The 19,882-nt window shown below is 47.2% G+C and overlaps 1 long non-coding RNA gene across 1 annotated transcript; it reads right to left on the bottom strand.

The window, feature by feature from the left end:
- Positions 1-1,266: 1,266 nt before the first annotated feature.
- On the bottom strand, positions 1,267-18,019 carry LOC145862578 (uncharacterized). The gene is made up of 2 exons (XR_014382038.1): positions 17,885-18,019; positions 1,267-1,976 (listed from the first exon to the last, which is right to left on the bottom strand). It is a non-coding gene; the product is annotated as an uncharacterized LOC145862578 (long non-coding RNA).
- Positions 18,020-19,882: the final 1,863 nt, after the last annotated feature.

Here is a 19,882-nt window from a genome sequence, read left to right as displayed (position 1 = left end):
ACTCTACTTGCAATGATGCCACTCAACATTTACAATACATTCAGTCATCCAACAGACTCCCATCCAGAGTGAACCACAGAAGCAACCAGGGTCAACGACCTGCTCAAGGGCACGTCGACAGATCTCCCTCAACGTCAATTACGGGAACCCGAACCAGCGACCTATCCGGCACTGGCCCAAGATCCCAACCGCCAGGCCACCAGCCCTCCAAGATAATTTTTACTTAATTTTTTTACTTTTTATCTTTGACTGTCATTCTATCCCCCGCCCAGCAACTCCACTCCCACTTGTCTACAATTCCACATCCCAACTCTCAGCTTTCCTCAACCCATACCACCTATCTCTGCTGGCCACCCTTTTCAGATTTCTACACACCATATATCTTTCAACTATGCTGTGATGTTTAACATGCAATTTGAATCTATCGAATCTAATGGAATCCACAGATTGCGAGTTGAAGATAAATAATTTTACTTAGAGTATTAGTATATTAGTAATTGACTGACCAGGTCTCTCCAGATCTCCCAACAATGCTATTTCTAGGGTACATTTATATGAATGTTATGCTTTTTCAGCCATATCTGAACCTGAGACCCGAAACAGGCTACCTAAGGGCAATACCAAAACAAATGGTCTATTGACTCTGTATCCTCACAACAATCATCTGCAGAGCTGCGATGATTGTATGCCCCAAATATTCAACATTTTGTTGGTGGTAAGAATTTTAGCTGAAAAGCACAAAGTCTTGAATCTTGTGTCGTTTTATATATTAACTCATTCAGCCTGTACCATGGAATCGGTACATCAAAAATATCTTCCCAACTATTTTGCAATCTGTATGGCAAAGCTGTCAACATCCTGGTCCTCAAATGAAACTGGTATGCTTTCCTATTTATGCTATTTTTATTCCTCCGCCAGTTTTTATCCTTTATATTGGACAGACAGACCAGTTCCCTATCGCCTCCCACTGCCACCTGCCTCCTCCATTTTTGGGGTAGTGCTGTAATCAATTGGTTGTAATCTTGGATTGAGCAGATCTTCCCATAAAATTCTGATTACTCCTTGAAAGACAACTCTACCATTCCAATTTACAACTTGTTTGAAAAAGAGAGATACTTTGAAAAAGGTTTCATTTTCAATTAATCGAAAATAAGACATGGCATGAGCTTTTCTGAGCAATCTACTTGAGAACAATTTAGGGTTTTGTCACGGGCTGGCTCGAGGAACAACAGGAGAGGTAGAGTCAGGCGCAGGAGACAGAGAGAGTTCGTGACCACACTTCTTTATTTGAAGCACTGTACGTGGTCGACAAGGTATAGGGGCGCAGCCCTGAAAGATTCTGCGGTGGTGTACACAAATAAAAGAAACCACTGGCAGAAGGAAAAAACTCAATACACGTTCTTTACGAACACACAAAACCCGGACAAGCAACACAATCACGTACAACCACATACATCCTACGCTAACCTAAATAACCCCCCCTTACTAATGACTAACCCAAAACAGGTGCGTGCCTACCTAGACCTAACCAAACGCAAGTGAAACAAAAAGGGATCGATGGTAGCTAGTAGGCCGGCGACGACGACCGCCGAGCTTCGCCCGGCCGAGCTCCGCCCGGCCGAGGAGGGGCGCCACCATCCGTCACTGTCGTGACAGTACTCCCCCCCTGACGCGCGGCTCCCGCAGCGCGCCGACGCCGGCCTCGAGGACGCCCCGGAGGGCGAGGCGCAGGGCGATCCGGATGGAGGCTGTGGAACTCCCGGATGAGCGCTGGGTCCAGTATGTCCTCCACCGGTACCCAGCACCTCTCCTCCGGGCCGTACCCCTCCCAGTCCACGAGGTACTGCAGGCCCCTCGCCCGGCGTCTGGAGTCCAAGATGGACCGGACTGTGTACGCCGGGGGCCCCCCGATGTCCAGGGGGGGTGGAGGGACCTCCCGTACCTCATTTTCCTGCAGCGGACCAGCTACCACCGGCCTGAGGAGAGACACATGAAACGAGGGGTTAATGCGATAATAAGAAGGAAGTTGTAATCTGTAACACACCTCGTTTATTCTCCTCAGGACTTTAAATGGCCCCACAAACCGCGGACCCAGCTTCCGGCAGGGCAGGCGGAGGGGCAGGTTCCGGGTCGAGAGCCAGACTCTCTCCCCTGGGGTGAACACGGGGGCCTCGCTGCGGTGCCGGTCAGCGCTCGCTTTTTGTCGTACCCTGGTTCGTTCCAGGGATTCCTGCACAGCGTTCCAGGTCTCCCTTGAGCGCTGAACCCATTCCTCCACCGCAGGGGCCTCCGTCTGGCTCTGATGCCATGGCCCCAGGACCGGCTGATAACCCAACACACATTGGAATGGTGATATGTTGGTGGAGGAGTGGCGCAAAGAGTTCTGAGCCATTTCGGCCCATGGCACGAACCTTGCCCACTCCCCTGGCCGGTCCTGGCAGTAGGACCGCAGGAACCTGCCCACCTCCTGGTTTACCCTTTCCACCTGCCCATTACTTTCGGGGTGAAACCCCGAGGTCAGACTGACCGAAACCCCCAGTCGCTCCATAAACGCCCGCCACACTCGGGACGTGAACTGGGGGCCTCGATCTGAGACGATATCCTCGGGCACCCCGTAGTGCCGGAAGACGTGGGTGAATAAGGCTTCCGCGGTCTGCAGGGCCGTAGGAAGACCGGGTAACGGAAGCAGACGGCAGGACTTAGAAAACCGGTCCACAACGACCAGGATCGTAGTGTTGCCCTGAGACGGCGGGAGATCGGTCAAGAAATCCACCGCCAGGTGGGACCATGGTCGTTGTGGAACCGGGAGGGGTTGTAATTTCTCTCTAGGCAGGTGCCTGGGAGCCTTACTCTGAGCGCACACCGAACAGGAGGAGACATAGTGCCTCACGTCCCTCACCAAGGTGGGCCACCAGTATCTCCCACTAAGACCACGCACTGTCCGCTCAACCCCTGGGTGACCCGAGGAGGGAAGCGTGTGAGCCCACCGAATCAGCCGATTGCGAACATCGAGCGGAACGTACTTACGACCCACTGGACACTGCGGAGGAGTAGGCTCCGTCCGTAACGCCCGCTCGATGTCCGCGTCCACCTCCCAGACCACCGGTGCCACCAGGCAGGAGGCTGGAAGTATGGGCGTGGGATCGGTGGACCGTTCCTCGGCGTCATGGAGACGAGACAGTGCGTCGGCCTTAGTGTTCCGGGAACCTGGGATATACGAGATGTTAAACCGAAATCTCGTAAAGAACATTGCCCACCTGGCTTGACGCGGGTTCAGTCTCCTCGCCGCCCGGATGTACTCCAGATTGCGGTGGTCAGTCCAGATGAGAAAAGGGTGACGTGCCCCCTCAAGCCAATGTCTCCACACCTTCAGGGCTCTGACCACAGCCAACAGCTCCCTGTCCCCCACATCATAGTTACGCTCCGCCGGACTCAACTTCCTAGAGAAGAAGGCGCAGGGGCGGAGCTTTGGGGGGGCGCCCGAGCGCTGGGACAGCACGGCTCCTACCCCAGCCTCGGACGCGTCCACCTCCACTATGAAGGGCAAAGAGGGGTCCGGGTGCGCCAGCACCGGAGCGTCAGTGAACAAAACCTTCAGATGACTAAAGGCCCTGTCCGCCTCCGCGGACCACTGCAACCGCACCGGGCCCCCCTTCAACAGTGAGGTAATGGGAGCCGCCACCTGCCCAAAGCCCCGGATAAACCTCCGGTAGTAATTGGCAAATCCCAAAAACCGCTGCACCTCCTTCACCGTGGTGGGAGTCGGCCAATTACGCACGGCTGAAACGCGGTCACATTCCATCACTACCCCTGATGAGGAAATGCGATACCCCAAGAAAGAGACGGCTGGTTTGGAAAACTCACATTTCTCAGCCTTGACGTATAGGTCATGCTCCACCAGTCGCCCAAGCACTTTACGCACCAGAGACACATGCTCGGCGCGTGTAGTGGAGTAGACCAGAATGTCATCGATGTACACCACTACACCCTGACCGAGCAGGTCCCGGAGAATCTCGTCCACAAAGGATTGAAAGACTGCGGGAGCATTCTTTAACCCATACGGCATGACGAGGTACTCATAATGGCCAGATGTGGTACTAAATGCCGTTTTCCACTCGTCCCCTCCTCGGATACGCACCAGATTATATGCGCTCCTGAGATCCAATTTCGTGAAGAAGCGCGCCCCGTGAAATGACTCCATCGCCGAGGCGATGAGAGGTAGTGGGTAACTGAAACCCACTCTGATGGCGTTTAGACCTCTATAGTCAATGCACGGGCGCAGACCTCCCTCCTTCTTCTTCACGAAAAAGAAGCTCGAGGAGACGGGTGAGTGAGATGGCCGAATGTATCCCTGCCTCAAGGACTCAGTGACGTATGTCTCCATAGCCGCTGTTTCCTCCTGAGACAGGGGATAAACGTGACTACGAGGAAGGGCAGCGCCCACCTGGAGGTTTATCGCACAGTCTCCTCGTCGATGAGGTGGTAATTGGGTCGCCTTCGTTTTACTGAAGGCGATAGCCAAATCGGCATACTCTGAGGGAATGTGCACGGTGGATACTTGGTCTGGACTCTCCACCGTAGTCGCACCGATGGAAACTCCTATGCACCTGCCCGAGCACTCATTTGACCACCCCTTAAGAGCCCTCTGTCCCCACGAAATCTTAGGGTTGTGAGTGGCTAGCCAGGGAATCCCTAGAACCACTGGAAACGCTGGGGAATCGATGAGGAAAAGACTAATCCGCTCCTTATGACCATGACCAGAGGCACAGTGACCTCCCTGACCAGCCCTGACCCTAGTGGTCGACTGTCTAGGGCGTGCACGGGGAAGGGTTGGTCCAACTGGACCAGGGGAATCCCTAACTTAGCCGCGACCCCACGGTCCATAAAACTCCCTGCTGCGCCTGAATCGACTAGCGCCTTAAACCGGGAGTGAGGGGAGAAACAAGGAAAGGACACTGACACATACATGTGACGGACAGGGGGCTCTGGGTGAGGCTGGTGCTGACTCACCTGAGGTGTCAAAGGAGCGCTCTGCCTGCCCTCTGGACTCCTAGGGGAGTCTCCCCAGCACCGGTCCACAGTGTGCCCTCTGCGACCACATGAGGTGCAGGAGCGACCTCCCCCTCCAGTCTTCCTGGCTACTGCCCCCCCTATCTCCATAGGCGTGGGAGCAGGAGGGCTGGAAGGTGGAATGAGCAGGGCCCGGGTCGGACGTCCGCGGGCGGCCAGCAGATTGTCCAGTCGGATGGACAGATCCACCAGTTGGTCCAGTGTGTGGGTCGTGTCCCGACAGGCTAATTCCCGGCGGACGTCCTCCCTCAAACTACAACGGTAGTGATCTATAAGGGCCCTCTCATTCCACCCTGCTCCCGCGGCCAGGGTCCGGAACTCGAGAGCGAAGTCCTGCGCGCTCCTCGTCTCCTGCCTCAGGTGAAACAGCCGCTCACCCGCCGCTCTCCCCTCCGGGGGATGATCGAATACTGCCCGAAAGCGGCGGGTGAACTCTGGGTAGTTGTCCCTGGCTGAGTCCGGACTGTCCCACACGGCGTTTGCCCATTCCAGGGCCTTACCCGTGAGGCAGGAGACGAGGACGCTGACGCTCTCCTCCCCCGAGGGAGAGGGACGAACGGTCGCCAGGTATAACTCCAACTGGAGCAAGAAGCCCTTACACCCAGCAGCCGTTCCATCGTACTCCCTGGGGGGAGCGAGTTTCGCCCCACTGGTACTGGGTGCTGTGGGTGCTGGAGGGGGCGCAGGCTGTTGGCCTGCCGCGTTCAGGGGGCCGAGAGCGCGTCGGTCCCAGCTCTCCAGGCGCGCCAACACCTGATCCATGGCGTTCCCCAGCCGGTGGAGCAGGGTGGATTGTTGGTCGACGGTTTCCTCCATGGACATGGCTGGCGCTGAAGCTCCTGCTGACTCCATTTAGTTTGGGTACGTGATTTCTGTCACGGGCTGGCTCGAGGAACAACAGGAGAGGTAGAGTCAGGCGCAGGAGACAGAGAGAGTTCGTGACCACACTTCTTTATTTGAAGCACTGTACGTGGTCGACAAGGTATAAGGGCGCAGCCCTGAAAGATTCTGCGGTGGTGTACACAAATAAAAGAAACCACTGGCAGAAGGAAAAAACTCAATACACGTTCTTTACGAACACACAAAACCCGGACAAGCAACACAATCACGTACAACCACATACATCCTACGCTAACCTAAATAACCCCCCCTTACTAATGACTAACCCAAAACAGGTGCGTGCCTACCTAGACCTAACCAAACGAAAGTGAAACAAAAAGGGATCGATGGTAGCTAGTAGGCCGGCGACGACGACCGCCGAGCTCCGCCCGGCCGAGGAGGGGCGCCACCATCCGTCACTGTCGTGACAGGTTTAACCTCTATGGGATCGTCCCCTTCCCCTGACCATATCATTTTTGTATGTTCTCTATAGTTATGTACTTTAAAATGTATCAACTGACCAATTTGGCACATTTGTGCAGACTTGATACAACATTTTGAACAGTAATGCAATGGTTCATTGGATCAGTCTAAAACTTTACACATACGCTGCTGCCATCTAGTGACCTAAATCTAAATTGCACCTAGACTCCTAAGTGATATAATGGCCTTTCTCTTGCATTTCAAGAGGCGACTCCAGGAGGCTGGCCTTCTAGGCAGAGTTGCAAAGAAAAAGCCATCTCTCAGACTGGCCAATAAAAACAAAAGATTAAGATTGGCAAAAGAATACAGACACTGGACAGAGGAACTTTGCCTAGAAGGCCAGCATCCCGGAGTCGCCTCTTCACTGTTGACGTTGAGACTGGTGTTTGCGGGTACTACTTAATTAAGCTGCCAGTTGAGGACTTGTGAGGTGTCTGTTTCTCAAACTAGACACTCTAATGGACTTGTCCTCTTGCTCAGTTGTGCACCGGGGCTTCCCACTCCTCTTTCTATTCTGGTTAGAGCCAGTTTGCACTGTTCTCGTACAACAACAGCGTTGTTTCTTGGCAATTTCTTGCATGGAATAGCCTTAATTTCTCAGAACAAGAATAGACTGATGAGTTTCAAAAGAAAGTACTTTGTTTCTGGCCATTTTTAGCCTGTAATCAAATCCACAAATACTGATGCTCCAGATACTCAACTAATCTACAGAAGGCCAGTTTATTGCTTCTTTAATCAGAACAACAGTTTTCAGCTGTGCTAACATAATTGCAAAATGGTTTTCTAATGATCAATTAGCCTTTTAAAATGATAAACTTGGATTAGCTAACACAACGTGCCATTGGCGCACAGGAGTGATGGTTTCTGATAATAGGCCTCTGTACGCCTATGTAGATATTCCATAAAAAAATCTGCAGTTTCCAGCTACAATAGTAATTTACAACGTTAACAAGTGACCCCAAACGTTTGAACGGTAGTTTATGTAGCATAATGTATTTACAGGTTTATTCACAAGTACTGGTGACAAATTATGTATTCAGATTATTTCATCGTAGACGACACATCCCCTTCAACATGCATACTATAAAACGACCAAACTCTATCTTGTCTCCACTTATTATCTTTGGTTGATGCGAAAAAACAAACATTCTGGCGTGCACAAACTACCCATCATCGGATTACTTTCCGATTTCAAAAAAGTGTTTTACTCAATTATTTTGATCAATGGTGAGCTCACCCATGATGTGATTAATTATAAATAGTAATTGCTATTAGCTAATTCATATTGTAGTTTCTGTCAGCTGAGAGTTATAACATATGACCACTTGTGTTACATCAATCTTTCCTCAGTTAGCGCTAGGACTAATGTAGTCTACATTTTCCAGTTTGGATGATTGTGTTATGCTGTAGCTACTTCTGTGAATGTCTGAACATTGTATCCAAAAATAAACTGGTCACATTCTGGACATAACTTTGTAAGGACCGTGTTTGTGCAAAATGTTTCTGTGAAAAAAAGTGTTGCCAGCTCAAATGCTGATTGTTGCGTCAATCGAAAATGGACATTCTAAATAAGCATTCTAATCAAGTGTTCTAATCACACCGGTTTGATCGTACGCAACAGAGACCACTATAGAATGATCACACCCGTTTGTTGGTACGTGTGAAAAGGTGAATAATCTCAACCCACCCAGTTCATATTCATTATATTGTCTGGTTAAGCATCCCAGATAAAGCAAAATATTTATTGCTCATATGATTTGAAAACTAATCATCAGGAATAGGCAGCGCCATAAGTAAGTGAGTAAACTGGGATATGACTAAGGAGTTAATCAGTGCAATCTTTCCATAAATAGACAGGTATTTTCCTCTCTATGGTTGCAGGATCTTGTCTATTTTTACTGGTTTTATATTGAAATTCATTTTGGAGAGCTCATTTATATATTTTCTGATATGAATACTAAGTATGTCTACTTCACTGTCAGCCCATTTCATAGGTAAACTTCAGGTAATGTAAAAGTTGTATCTTTTAAAGATCCAATACATAATATTATACACTTTTAGTCCAGAGAGTTCAGAAAAGTTATCTAGATCTTCAACAAGACATTACAGGGATCTAGCTTCCGGATTTAATATAAAACTTTTTTATTCATCAGCATACATGGAACCCTTTGTTTTCAAGCCTTGGATTTCTAATCCTCTAATGTTGTTATTTGATCTGATATTTAAATAGCTAGTATTTTGATGGCCATAACGAATAGATATGGTGTCAGTGGACACCCTTGTTTAACTCCTCTTGACAATTCAAAACTATTTACTCTTTTACACCTTGGGTTGATATACATTACTTTTACCCGTTTTATAAGAGACTCACAGAAATTGAAAATATCCAGGCATTATAAATAAAATCAGTTAGTGGACTGGTTTTCCAAAGCCGCCCATTTCATTCCCCTTCACAAGCTACCCTCTGCCAAAGAGACGGCCCAGCTCATGGTGCAGCACATCTTCCCGGATCCATGGACTCCCGGTGGACATGTTCTCCGACCGGGTTCCTCACTTCTCGTCCCAGTTCTGGAAGGCGTTCTGCACACTCATTGGGTCGTTGACCAGCCTGTCCTCCGGGTTCCACCCTCAGTCTAACGGCCAGTCGGAGCGAGCCAATCAAGACCTGGAGATGACTCTTCGCTGCCTTGTCTCCGCCAACCCCACCACCTGGAGCCAGCAACTTGTGTGTGCTCTGCCAATGGTCTCTCACCTTTTAAGTGTTCCCTGGGTTATCAGGCCCCGCTCTACCTGGAGCAAGAGGAAAAGGTCGGCATACCCTCGGCCCAGATGTTCATCCGCTGCTGTCGCCGTACCTGGAAAAGAGCCCGGTCGGCTCTTCTCAAGACCACCTACAGGTATCGACGACAAGCGGACTGCCATCGGACCCCGGCTCCCCGGTATCGACTCGGACAGAGGGTATAGCTGTCTACTCGAGATATGCCCCTCCAGGTGGAGTCCCGCAAACTTTCCCCCCTTTTTATGGGCCCTTTCCCAACTCCAAGATTCTTAGCCCCTTAGCCCCTCTGCCTGTCCTCGACCTGCCTATTGCCTGCCACTTGTATTCTAATAAATATCAGAGACCCAAACCATCTGCCTCCTGTGTCTGCATCTGGGTCTCGCCCTGTGTCGTTATAGCCTGTCCTTGACCTGTTGTTTGCCTGTCTCCTGTTTTTGTAATAAAATTTTGTTACTTCGAACTGTCTGCATCTGGGTCTTCTCCTGAGTCGTGATAATACCTCTACCAGTATGCCATCAAGCCCTGGGGTTTTTCCAGACTGAAAGGATTTAATAGCCTCAAAAAGTTATTCCTCAGTAATTTGGCCTTGGCACTGATCTTTTTGTACATTTGTTAATTTCCCATTTTTTGTTATTTGGAAAGAATTCCTTACAGTAATCGTCATTCAGAGGGTGAGGATGAGACGGAAAAGAAAACATCTGCTACAAATATTTAGCTCCCTCTTTTAAAATATCCTTTGGATAATCATAGATAGAATCCATCTTTAGTAATGAGTTTCTGCAAATTATTTTTGGTAGCATTCCAGTGTTGGGGATTCAGGAAGAATTTGGTGTATTTTTCTCCATATTCTATCCAGTTTGCTTTATTCTTGTAATAGATTACATTAGATCATTCTTGGATAAGTTCCTACAGTTCTTTTTGTTTTTCCTCTAAATTATTTTGTATCTCTGTAGTATATTTTTATTGCTGTCTACCTTTACTATTAGCTAATGTATTTCCCTTGGTAGTCTTGTCTCTTTAGACAGAAACTGCTTTTTTTTAATAATTGATGGAAATATTGAATTTAATGGCCTCTGAAGGTCCATTTAAAAGTGTCCCAAAGAATAAGGGGATTTTCTGAACCTATATTGTAATGGGAAAGTTCACACACAAAATTAATCTGCTAGGCCAAAGCATATCTTCTACCCTAACACATGATACACACACCATATCCATCTGCAGGGAGAAGGGGTGGGAGGGAATAGAGTGTGTGTGTGTCTATGTGTGTGTGTGGTGTGGAGGGAAAACACTTATCTCTGCCTGCACCCTGTAGAGGTGAAGTACTGTACAGTTCACTCTGTTATACTCTCTGGAGGAATCATCACCATGGACACCACTGCATGACTGCTGTTATCAGAGGAAATTGCCTGTTAAAGTAGAGAGGTCCTCCGCAAGTTATTCCAACCCCCAAACACACACACACACACACACACACACACACACACACACACACACACACACACACACACACACACACACACACACACACACACACACACACACACACACACACACACACACACACACACACACACACACACACACACACACACACACACACACTTCCTGACAATGGCTCCCTTTTTCAAATTATCCAGAGAATAGACGGAAGCAAGAGCATTGGTGTTATGGCTGATGAACCTCAGGAGAGGCTCAGTGAGAGCGCTCGACAAACAATGCTTGTATTATGACTCTGCCCCAGTGTTTTAATTTGCCATATATTCAATCTAAGCCTACTAGAAAGTGTGTGCCCTGAGGCCTGGAGGGAAGCAAAAGTAATTCCACTACCCAAGAATAGTAAAGTCCAGTTTACTGGCTCAAATAGCCAACCAATCAGCCTGTTACCAACCCTAAGTAAACTTTGGAAAAAATTGTGTTTGACCAGATAAAATGCTATTTTACTGTAAACAAATTGACAACAGACTTTCAGCACGCTTATAGGGAAGGACATTTAACAAGCACGGCACTTACACAAATTATTGATTGGCTGAGAGAAATTGATGATAAAAAGATTGTGGGAGCTGTTTTGTTAGACTTCAGTACGGCTTTTGACATTGTCGATGTTTGTCTGCTGATGGAAAACCTTATGTATTATGGCTTTACACCCCCTGCTATATTGTGGATAAAGAGAACATAATCCGGGTAGAATCAGGAATTCCCCAGGCCAGCTGTCTAGGCCCTTTACCTTTTTCAATCTTTACTAATGACATGCCGCTGGCCTTGAGTAAAGCCAGTGTGTCTATGTATGCGGATGACTCAACACTATACACATCAGCTACTACGGCAATAGAAAGTCGCTGCAACACTTAACAAAGAGCTGCAGTTAGTTTCAAAATGAGTGGTAAGGAATAAGTTTGTCCTAAATATTTCCAAAACTATTTGGGAAAAATCATTCACTAAACCAACTAAATCAAAAAATGATTCACTAAACCAACTAAATCTTGTAATAAATCATGTGGAAATTGAGCACGTTGCGGTGTCTAAACTGCTTGGGGTAACCCTGGATTTTAAACTGTCATGGTCAAAACATGTTGATACAACAGTAGCTAAGATGGGGAGATGTCTGTCCATAATAAAGAGCTGCTCTGCCTTTTTAACAACACTATCAACAAGGCAGGTCATACAGGCTCTAGTTTTGTCACACCTGGACTACTGTTCAGTTGTGTGGTCAGGTGCCACAGAGGGACTTCGGAAAATTACAATTGGCTCAGAACAGGGCAGCACGGCTGGCTCTTAAATGTACACAGAGAGCTAACATTAATAATATGCATGTAAATCTCTCATGGCTCAAAGTGGAGGAGAGATGCAGAATTCACCGAGGTATCTTTTTTAAACTACTAGCACACAGCTCAGACACCCATGCATACCCCACAAGACATGCCACCAAAGGTTTCTTCACAATCTCCAAGTCCAGAATGGAATATGGGAGGCTCAATGTACTACATAGAACCATAGCTACATTGAACTCTATTCCACATCAGGTAACTGATGCAAGCAGTAGAATCAGATTTAAAAAACAGATAAAAATACACCTTATAGAACAGCGGGGACTGTGAAGAGACACACACACAGGCACAGACACACATGCACATGATAAGACACGCATTCTACACACACACGGATGTTGTATTGTGTTATGAAATGTTATGTCATGTAATATATTAAACTGTATATAACTGCTTTAATGTTGCTGGACCCCAGGAAGAGTAGCTGCTTGGGTATCCTTAATAAATACAAATACAAATTCAGCCATTAAATATCCTGTAAGGTATTTTCTCTGCTTTTAGACTAATTTTCCTCCTGCTGGTTGGCAGTATAAAGGCTGATATTGACTTTGCTGATGTATTTTTGTTTGGGAAAGCTGAAGGCTTTGGGTCAGCCTTATCATGGCGAGCTGGCTGCCAAAGGGAGAGATCCAAAGGGAGAGATCCAAGATCCAACATTTATAACTGGCTAATAATGGACTACATTTATATAGCTCCTCTCATCAAGCATAAGAGTGCTCTGTAATGTCTGTGGGGGGAACTGCAGATATGATATGTACAGTAGCATTAGCACCTTTTTCCCCTGTTCCTTTGGACTGAGGGACACTGAAACAGGGAAGGAGTCATCATGGTACATTGGACACTACAGATACTGGGCTCTGTCCTCTCATATCCATCTTGTGTCGTGTGTGTGTGTGTAGCTGTGTTTTATGTCAGCGGTGTAAACAGTATCAATGAAAGAGGAAAGGGAGAGGTTAATAGGCAGAAAGCTTCTCAGGAGATTCCACTCTAATCAATGAGCAGGAACTGAACTTTGACTCAACCCGACAATATAGGACACAACAACAGTCCTAACCATTCTTTTTATACATACACCACTGTTCAAAATTTTGGGGTCACTTAGAAATGTCCTTGTTTTTGAAAGAAAAGCACATTTTTTGTCCATTAAAATAACAACAAATTGATCAGAAATACAGCGTAGATATTGTTAATCTTGTAAATGATTATTGTAGCTGGAAACGGATGATTTTTAATGGAATATCTACAAAGGCGTACAGAGGCCCATTATCAGCAACCATCACTCCTGTGTTCCAATGGCACGCTGTGTTAGCTAATCAAAGTTTATAATTTTGAAAGGCTATTGATCATTAGAAAACCCTTTTGCATATATGTTAGCACAGTTGAAACTATTGTGCTGATTTAAAGAAGCAATAAAAACCTCATTACCTGCGTCCGTAATGGGTTCGCGGTCAAACGACCACCCCTCATCACTGTCAAACGCTCCCTAAAACACTTCAGCGAGCAGGCCTTTCTAATCAACCTGGCCCGGGTATCCTGGAAGGATATTGACCTCATTCTGTCAGTAGAGGATGCCTGGTTACTCTTTAAAAGTGCTTTCCTCACCATCTTAAATAAGCATGCCCCATTCAAAGAATTTAGAACTAAGAACAGATACAGCCCTTGGTTCACTCCAGACCTGACTGCCCTTGACCAGCACAAAAACATCCTGTGGCGTTCTGCATTAGCATCGAATAGCCCCCGCGATATGCAACTTTTCAGTGAAATTAGGAACCTATATACACAGGCAGTTAGGAAAGCAAAGGCATGCTTTTTCAAACAGAAATTTGCATCCTGTAGCACAAACTCCCAAAAGTTCTGGGACACTGTAAAGTCCATGGAGAATAAGAGCACTTCCTCCCAGCTGCCCACTGAACTGAGGCTAGGAAACACTGTCACCACCGATAAATCTACGATAATCGAGAATTTCAAAAAACATTTTTCTACGGCTGGCCATGCTTTCCACCTGGCTACCCCTACCCCGGTCAACAGCTCTGCACCCCTCACAGCAACTTTCCCAAGCCTCCCCCATTTCTCCTTCACCCAAATCCAGAAAGATGATGTTCTGAAAGAGCTGCAAAATCTGGACCCCTGCAAATCAGCTGGGCTAGACAATCTGGACCCTCTCTAAAATTGTCCGCCGCAATTGTTGCAACCCCTATTACTAAATGTTCAACCTCTCTTTCGTATCATCTGAGATCCCTAAAGATTGGAAAGCTGCCACGGTCATCCCCCTCTTCAAAGGGGGAGACACTCTTGACTCAAGCTGTTACAGACCTATGTCTATCCTACCCTGCCTTTCTAAAGTCTTCGAAAGCCAAGTTAACAAACAGATCACCGACCATTTCGAATCCCACCGTACCTTCTCCGCTATGCAATCTGGTTTCCGAGCTGGTCATGGGTGCACCTCAGCCACGCTCAAGGTCCTAAACGATATCATAGCCGCCATTGATAAAAGACAATACTGTGCAGCCGTATTCATCGACCTGGCCAAGGCTTACGACTCTGTCAATCACCGCATTCTTATCAGCAGACTCAACAGCCTTGGTTTCTCAAATGACTGCCTCGCCTGGTTCACCAACTACCTCTCAGATAGAGTTCAGTATGTCAAATCGGAGGGCCTGTTGTCCAGACCTCTGGCAGTCTCTATGGGGGTGCGACAGGGTTAAATTCTCGGGCCAGCTCTTTTCTCTGTATACATCAATGGTGTCACTCTTGCTGCTGGTGATTCTCTGATCCACCTCTACGCAGACGACACCATTCTTTTTACTTCTGGCCCTTCTTTGGACACTGTGTTAACTAACCTCCAGACAAGCTTCAATGCCATACAACACTCCTTCCGTGGCCTCCAACTGCTCTTAAATGCAAGCAAAACTAAATGCATGCTCTTCATCCGATCGCTGCCCGCACCCGCCCGCCTGTCTAGCATCACTACTCTGGACGGTTCTGACCTAGAATATGTGTACAACTACAAATACCTAGGTGTCTGGTTAGACTGTAAACTCTCCCTCCAGACTCACATTAAGCATCTCCAATCCAAAATTAAATCTAGAATCGGCTTCCTATTTTGCAGCAAAGCATCCTTCACTGATGCTGCCAAACATACCCTCATAAAACTATACTGCCGATCCTCGACTTCGGCGATGTAATTTACAAAATAACCTCCAACACTCTACTCAGCAAATTGGTTGTAGTCTATCAATGTAGCCATCCGTTTTGTCACCAAAGCCCCATATACTACCCACCACTGCGACCTGTATGCTCTCACTGGCTGGCCCATGCTTCATATTCGTCGCCAAACCCACTGGCTCCAGGTCATCTATAAGTCTTTGCTAGGTAAAACCTCGCCTTATCTCAGCTCACTGGTCACCATAGCAGCACCCACCTATAGCACGCGCTCCAGCAGGTATATTTCACTGGTCACGCCCAAAGCCAACTCGCCCTTTGGCCGCCTTTCCTTCCAGTTCTCTGCTGCCAATGATTGGAACGAATTGCAAAAATTACTGAAGCTGGAGACTTATATCTCCCTCACTAACTTTAAGCATCAGCTGTCAGAGCAGCTTACCGACCATTGCACCTATACATAGCCCTTCTGTAAATAGCCCACCCAACTACCTCATCCCCATATTGTTATACATTTTTTGGGCTCCTTTGCAACCCAGTATCTCTACTTGCATATTCATCTTCTGCACATCTATCATTCCAGTGTTAAATTGCTAAATTGTAATTATTTTGCTACTATGGCCTATTTATCTTACTACATTTGCACACACTGTATATAGACTTTTCTATTGTGTTATTGACTGTACGTTTGTTAATCCCATGTGTAACTCTGTGTTGTTTGTGTCGCACTGCTTTGCTCTGTCTTGGCCAGGTCGCAGTTGGAAATGAGAACTTGTTCTCAACTGGCCTACCTGGTTAAATAAAGGTGAAATGAAAAAAAAAATCGTATTTTCCTTCCCTGTTCTGTGGGTGTCCGCCCAGTGCTGCTGGCTTATGTAACGTAGAGGTCTGCAGCAGGAAGATTTTCATCAGCCCATACGGGTGGGGTTTCCCTGTAGTAAAATGATAGCCCATGCCATCATATCAACCGTCCACACACCTCTTGAACTTCATGCACAATGGAAGAAAACTATGTTCCAGAGAGGAAATTACTCATCTGATGCAACTCTCTCCGCTGTTATAGGCTCTGTTAAAGACTTACAGAGGGTGTCTAAAAGTACATGTTAGAAGTATATTATAGCAAAGCCTACTCTAATAAATAATTACTTTGACCATAAATAGTAGAGGAAGCAAGCAAGTTATTTTCAGACTTAATTGCATTGAATAGTGAAAGTCATTGGGCTATTATCCTCAGTGGTGTGCAAATAGCCTTCACTGCACTGTGGTGGCAGTTGTGTAAGTCATGTTTAGACTTGTTGTTGTTTGTATTTGAACGGGAGCCAGAACACACTTTTGATGAGATACTGCACTAGTGGCTCCCTTCATAAACATACTGCATATCCTCTCTTGGCTTTTTTGGGGCACTTTATGTGAACCAGATGACCAATATGGGTTTTTCTTCAACGCGCATACAAGTGACAAGTAGGATTCTGGTTAGATAAATGTAGATACATTTGTCTCTAAGGGAGTGAACGTTATGTATAATAAGGGTACATGGACATTAACGGACGTCTCTGAAATGAAAATGGTTGGCCCTCCCTTCATTAAATATATTTTACCTAAACCCTCCATAAACGCTTGAAAAAACAAACAAGTGACCATCCCCTATACCCAGAATAACAACTGAAACATAAAGTGGATAGCAGAGAACATTCTTACTGTTCACCCTCACTTCTTGGACAGTTTTAAAAACTGTTCTTCTTCCTTTAATCATTACATGGCAACACAGAAATGTTGATAGCGCAGAAGGTTGCGGGCCAGTAGGTTGTGGGTTCATAGACCAACGCAGACAAGTGTAGGGGTGGAAAGATCTCCTTTATAGTAAAAGCAATGCATGAATCTATCATTGTATTTGCAAGTCAGAGCAAAAATAGCCTTTTATAAATGAATTCTAAATTCGATGTAATTTTACATATTAGCAGAATGTATTTTTAATACCACACAAATGACCGAAACTACAGGCTAAGAATGGACAGAGAGATAGGCCTATGTGTTCATCTGATCATATTTCTTCAATGCTAAATCAATGTGTCTTGTTTGCAATGAAACTGTCCCTGTTTGCAAATAATTCATTAGGAATCTGAACTTAGTACTTTCAAAAGTTAGGCCAACCTTTTCATCCCAGACAGTAGGCCTACCGACATGGAAAAATTTCAGCTTTAACTGCTGTCTACTATTCTTCCGTGGCTTAACCCAACAAGAGAAGTTCCCAAGTGTTTACCTAAACGCTGTCTGGGTTTAAACATCTTCTATCTTCATGCAATTATGTGATTTTACATATTAGCATAATCTGTTTCATAATCTGCATCATCTCTATTGTACAGAAAGTGAATAGCTTAATCAATTGATAGTGACAGAATTAGATTCAATGTTTGATCTCTTCGGCTATAGAAGGTTGTAACTCAGCCGCTGAATGTCAAAGACACTAAACAATGATATCCCTATATGGACAAGATAAAAAAAATACTTAATCCACCCCTTGACTGAAATTGAAAAAGCAGGACTCTTCCCCATTTTCCTCTAATTACCCATTCTGTACATTTTGATCCATCCCTAAACAAACCTGTGGTTGCTCATCTGTGAACAACAACAAAGCAGAAGACAGAGTAGATGTGCCCCTCTTCCTGGACACGGTTGTCATGACACTTACATAAATTTGGGCTGTACATTCCTGCCGTGTAAAGACACTCCTCGGTCCCTGGCTGGAATTTCCCTTTGGCTAGCTCCCTGTTTTGCCTGTTATTTCCCTGGAGTTGAGGGAAAGTTCACCCATGCCATATCTGGAATGTGTGTGTGTATGTTGTGGGTGTGGGTGTGGGTGTGGGTGTGGGTGTGGGTGTGTATGTGTATCAGTGCGTGCATGCGTGCGTACATTTGTACAAACATTATGTTTAACATTATAAACATTAGGGCTTTTGGGATATGATTAGGATTACATCTCAGAGCACAGGGAGTATCAGTTTCAACCCAGGATCATGATAAGAGAAACAATCAGATGACATCATCAGACTACGTCAGGGAAACAGACAGACGCACATCATCACTTTGGCAGAGTTTCAGGAAAGCCCAACTGTTTCTGCCGGCATACATTTCCAAGTTCTGTTCAGGGCTGGAGTGAGTTTTCCTCCAAGGTATGTTCCCTGAGCAATTTATGTAGGATGTTAAGTCTGTAATCGTTCTCACCTCCACCCCTAAAGGTTGTGACCTGAGGATGTAATGTAAGGTCGTTTGTAACGGGCATCATATAAAGGGGACCAAGGCGCAGCGTGTTGAGTGCTCATCTTGAAGTTTAATGAAAAAACCAACACTTTACAAAATAAACAAAATGACAGCCGACAGTTCTGTCAGGTACTTAAACGAAACAGAAAACAACTACCCACGAAAACAAAGGGAAAAACAGGCTGCCTAAGTATGGCTTCCAATCAGAGACAACGATAGACAGCTGCCTCTGATTGGAAACCATACCCGGCCAAAACATAGAAAAACAAAACATAGAATGCCCACCCACCTATCACACCCTGACCTAACTAAACAGAGAAAACACAGCTCTCCTAGGTCAGAGTGTGACAGTACCCCCCCCCCCCCCCCAAAGGTGCGGACTCCCGCCCGCAAACCTGAACCTATAGGGGAGGGTCCGGGTGGGCATCTATAATTGGCGGCAGCTCTGGTTCAGGGCATAGCACCCCCACCGCCCGCTGATATCCCCGCTTCTGTGTGTCCGGAGGAACCAGACCATGAGGCTTTGGGATGCCAACCGCCGCTGAAGACTCTGGGCTGAAGGCCGCCGCTGCAGACTCTGGGCTGCAGACCGCCGTTGAAGACTCTGGGCTGCGAACCACCGTTGAAGACTCTGGGCTGCGGACCGCCGTTGAAGACTCCGGGCTGCGGACCGCTGCTGAAGACTCCGGGCTGCCGACCGCCCCTGAAGACTCTGGGCTGCCGACCGCCGCTGAAGACTCCGGGCTGCGGACCGCCACTGAAGACTCCGGGCTGCGGACCGTCGCTGAAGACTCCGGGCTGCGGACCGTCGCTGGAGGCTCCAGACTGGGGAGCGTCGCTGGAGGCTCCAGACTGGGGAGCTTCGCCGGAGGCTCCGGACTGAGAAGCGTCGCCGGAGGCTCCGGACTGGAGAGCGTCGTTGTAGGTTCCGGACTAGGGACCGTTGCTGCAGGCTCCATGCCATGGATCATCAATACAGGTTCCGTGCCATGGATCATCTCTACAGGCTCCGGGCCATGGATTATCCCTACAGGCTTCTTGCCATGGATTATCCCTACAGGCTCCGGACCATGGATAATCCCTACAGGCTTCTTGCCATGGATTATCCCTACAGGCTCCTGGCCATGGATTACCTCTGGAGGCTTCGTGCCATGGAACATCCCTACAGGCTCCGGGCCATGGATCATCACTAGAAGCTTCGTGCCATGGATCATCTCTACAGGCTTCGGACCATAGATTATCACTGGAGGCTTTACTCATGGAGCTGGAACAGGTCTCACCGGACTGGAGAGACGCACTGAGGACCGGGTGCTCAGAGCAGGCACCAGCCGTACTAGGCTATGGAGGCGCACTGGAGGGAGAGTGCGAGGAGCAGGCACAGGACGTACTGGGCTATGGAGGCGCACTGGAGGGCAGGAATGCTGAGCAG

Source organism: Salmo salar, chromosome 21 (assembly GCF_965601325.2).
Source record: "Salmo salar chromosome 21, fSalSal1, whole genome shotgun sequence".
Classification (NCBI taxonomy): domain Eukaryota; kingdom Metazoa; phylum Chordata; class Actinopteri; order Salmoniformes; family Salmonidae; genus Salmo; species Salmo salar.
The sequence above is the reverse complement of the archived record's forward strand: the minus strand, read 5'-3'. Positions and strand labels throughout refer to the sequence as shown.